Source organism: Dendrobium catenatum, unplaced genomic scaffold (assembly GCF_001605985.2).
Source record: "Dendrobium catenatum unplaced genomic scaffold, ASM160598v2 fragScaff_scaffold_716, whole genome shotgun sequence".
Lineage (NCBI taxonomy): Eukaryota > Viridiplantae > Streptophyta > Magnoliopsida > Asparagales > Orchidaceae > Dendrobium > Dendrobium catenatum.
Window position 1 is genome coordinate 323,013 of NW_021319178.1, and position 4,682 is coordinate 327,694.

The following is a 4,682-nucleotide window of genomic DNA, read 5'->3' on the forward strand; positions in this document are numbered from 1 at the left end:
TTTGTTGGCTATCTTGTAATGATGAAAGCGGTAAAAGCTGCAGTATGGTCGTCTTTTCTTCTTAAAACGGTGCTGCTTGAAATATAATTTTTCATTCTTAGGGTGAGTATTTCCGTGGTTTGAGTAGTCAATTTATAGTTGCATCAAATTCCATATTTGCAAGCGTTATCTCAGATGTTTTTTTTCTTTTGTAAGGAGAAAGCATTAGCTGATAGTTATTATGTTGGCTTATTTTGTGCCTCAATATTCCTTTTTTTTTGGGCCGGTTTGGGAAATCGAACGGGAGCCGGCGGGGAGGCAACAATTGCGCTCAACCACGAAGCCGCCTCGCGCGTCCCCTCAATATTCTTTTCGAAGCTTGCTATTCTTTCAAGATCAGATTTCTTAGGATAAAATCAAATCCGATTTCTTTAGAGCTTATTTAGGTTGCCAGGAGTGATGCAAAATATAATGGTTTGAAGTTATGTACAATATTATATTTTTAAAGTTATTCTTCTTTTTTTTTTTCTTTGTAAGGGCAGTTTAAATAAAATGAACTTTCTATGGCAACTTGCAAATGGACTTTCTATGGAAACTTACAAATGGACTTTTCTTGCATAACATTTTAGAAGATGCTACTCGTAGTACTTTTGAGTGATTCTATTGCAATTTTTTTGGGGGGAAATTCTTCGTTTTAAGCTCAGGTGACGGGAATTTGGTCTTGGCCTTTTTGCCCCTTTATGAAACCGGAAGTAAATGCTACGCCCTTGAAAGTTTTCTTATCTAATAATAAATTGGTATATTCACCTATCTTTTGTTCTTTAGGGTTATAATGAAGTTAATGGCATTTTCTTGCGAAATGAGATAATATTTTAATATCATGAGGAAAAAAAAAAAATTGTCGGCTCAACCCAAAAACCTCTTCCAATATTTAGTGTTTCAATATAACAAATTATAGTATTGTCGATTTATAATATTTTGAAAATAAATTACATAAGCTATTAGCTCAAAAAAATAAACAACAAAATATCGAATTCAAATCCAATTTTCAACTCTCTTTAATTTAGTATATAATTTAATTTGTACTGATTTTGTGCCTTTTTATTTATAAATTATCTGTTATCTATTTATTTATTATGGTTCTAATAACTTACTCTCTATTAATATTATGAAAAAAATATATATAAAACACAAACAAAAGCAATAACAAACACCCAATTCGCCATGAGCACATCCAAGAAATACAATTTACGGCTTCACGGATCAAAATGAAGCCAACAAGTAAAATCATGAAGTTTTGAACACATCAAAGTGAATAACTACTTACAGAAAATGCCGGTCATAATAAACTCATGTGGGCTTTGAAAATTTGGCTGGCCTCTCCTGCTTCTTTCTCGGGGGAGTTTTAAAGGATAAAAGTTTCGAGGTAAATTTTGGGAAGGCAGATGGATTTGTAGATAAGACACTACCCAGAGATTTCGCCCTCATTTGATGAGGACTTTATGCTTTGAGTTTTGGTTTCCTATAGACGCAAGCCCCTATAGTTAATTATCACTCTCGATAACGAGATAGAACTTTTGATTAAGGCTAGTCGACAATTAGATACATAGACATAAGCGTTATCTGGCATATAGTAGCAGCATGGTCATTTAGGTATTTGAAAATTGATATTTTAAAATTGAAATTTCACCACATGACACTTAAAGTATATGGTGGGGAATAGATGATGGACCCGATCAAGATCCCATGGTTCCGTCATCACGGGCCATCATTGTCCTCAGTCTACTTAGTCAGAGGAGGTAGTTGACCCAACATGACAGAAGGATATTTGACGGCAGCCATGGGTTGCTTCGTCCAAGGGTACCTTATAGACCTGGGGGGAGTGTTTGTCTAAGGAGACAAGTTTGAATCCACCTTAGCTAAAAGAGGGTTTTGTGCCCTATCGATTATATCCTATTGATTCATATCTCAAGGATTTGATGCTAGTAAGAAACGTATTGGCTCTAACCATAACCGTTATCTCGTGGTGCCATTTGGTGGTAGAACCACTTGATTCATAGGGCCTTAGGTCATAAATGTTTACCTGTAGTGCTATTTGGTGGCTAAAATGTCAGTTAGAAGACACGTACCACGTCCTTACTAGTAGGAGATTATTTAAGAATGGAACCTAGTGATATTTTTGACTAGGTATTTGCTCTATGTGAGATGAAGTAAAATTTTTTTGTCCATCTTGGCAAACTGTTGCGGAGGGTGAATAAATTTTTCTTTAAGTGTTTTATGTTTGGATTTTAATTTTAAATATTTTGGAGTTTGAAATTTTTAGAAATTTGGATTTCGGGTATTTTAGATGGCATTTTGAAATATTTAGAATTAACCCATCTGATTGAGATTTGCATTCAACACGACCATTATCGAGATGTTTGGGGTCATTTCTATTTATGGATTGAACCTTGTCGACTTTGTCTGCTTCTCGACAAAGGATCAAGTTTCATAGGCCTTATGCGTTTGTGAATGAATTTTCTTTGTTGGAGGCCTTATTTGAACGTATGAAATAGACATTATGATCGACACCCAGACTGTATATCTATTTGATAGTTCGAGCCGTGTCGACTCCTATCATCCACGTTAAAGGATCTGGCTCGAACTACGTTTATTTATTGACCCGTGTAGTATCCTTAGATGTCACGTGTGTATCCAAAACACACTCGTTGGGCCCCATGCGGGTGTTTGGGAGTATTTTATAATTATTTATTGAACCTTATTGACTACTATTTTTCTGCTTAGGAGGACCATGTTCAAATTTATTGGCCCACATAACATCCTTAGACATCACGTGTGTACCCGCAACACGCTCACTGCGGCCCACGCAAGTGTTTGGGAGTATTTTATAATTATTTATTAAATATTGTTGACTACTATTTACCTGCTTAGGAGGAGCGGGTTTAAATTTATTGACCCGACATCCCTAGACGTCCTATGTGTTCCTATAATACACTCACTAGGGCTCATATAGGTGTTTGGGGGTATTTTATAATTATTTATTAAACCTTATCGACTCTTATTTACATGCTTAGGAGGATCGGGTTCAAATTTATTGACTCGTATAGCATTCCTATACGTCACGTGTGTTCCTACAACACGCTCGTTGGGGCCCATGTGGGTGTTTGAGGGCATTTTATAATTATTTTTTTGAACCTTGTCGACTCCTATTTACATGTTTAGGAGGATCAGGTTTAAATTTATTGATCCACGTAACATCCCAGATGTCATATGCGTTCCTAAAACACTCGCTTGGGCCCATACAGGTTTTGTGATTGCACTTGCCCATTTTGTGTACCTATGTGCATACATATTATGTTACATGTGTGGAGGGCATTCTTAGAATACTTGTAAATGCCTTCTTTCCGCATGCATGGATGTTACAAATCCAACGACGTGGCATTGTACTATAATCTTTTATCTGTTTCGTACATGTAGACTATCGTGAACTACTTGTTGCTTTATGCAGGTGAATTATAGTGCACTAACGAATCTCCTACTTTTATTTGTTGATATTTGCATTCACTGTGATTTTCGTGTCTTCTTATAGATAATGCATTTTACATACAACAAGTTTCCTACAATAACCCATAGGAACTTGCACTCATTATAGTCCTTTGGCATTTTACTCATGGATGATTACTAGCCTGTACGACGAGCCTCTTATAAGGGCCCGTAGGCGTGTTTGCTTTTACTATATTCCTTATGTATTTTTTTACGGTCTTTTGTCCTTGCAGTACATCTAATATTGTTTCCTGTAGGCAGGTATATGTATTCATTCACGGATTGAAATTAGTTACATGATACTGCATTTCCTGAAGTTTTTCTGCATCTACCCACAGGTGGTATATGGTGCTCACATCTATATTCGTAAAGGACTTGAATGTATTACATATCTTCCTACAATAACCCACGGGTATTTGTATTTGCTGTGTATCATCATCCTTTACTTGTAATAGACTAGCATATTCGCCAACTATTGAATGGTGGTTGATTGTAGAGGTGATGTGTCATTCACAAGTGTCCCTATCATTTTCATTGCTTGGGAGCATTTCTACTTTAACATACAAGCAGGTGGTTGTATGAGCAGTCTTTTATCATTGCTTGTAGGCACTATACGTATCCTTTGTAGTGGACCAATATTTCTTGCAAATTGATCTCATAAGGAGATTGATGCATTGGTCTACATGTTGGCTAGCGTTCACTGTAGGGGGATCACATCCCATTGAGTTTAATGTCTCTTTGGTAGATTAACACACTCATCAAAAACTCTCATGAGCCACTTGATCATGGTTATAAATGACATGTCGTATGCATATTGTTGATCTCCTTTTTACCCAACCTTTGGGTCAAAGGGTTTGACCTGGTGAAATTGAGAAAGCTAGGCCCCAGGACCACCTCCCTTGTGTTCACTAGGTAAAACCAAATTTGCTGAACCTAGACCTAAGCCCTAGGTCAACCTAGTTGACCAGGCCAACCTGGGTTGACCCAGATTGACCCATACACTCTCCATTTTAATTTTAAATCAAATTTAAACTCCCTTAGCCCAATTCTCACCTTCCTTTGGACTTAGTGGGTCAACCAAGTCTGCTGAGCCCAGACCCATGCCTTGGGTCAACCTGTTTGACCAGGTTAACCCACGTTGACCCATTTAACCTTTATGA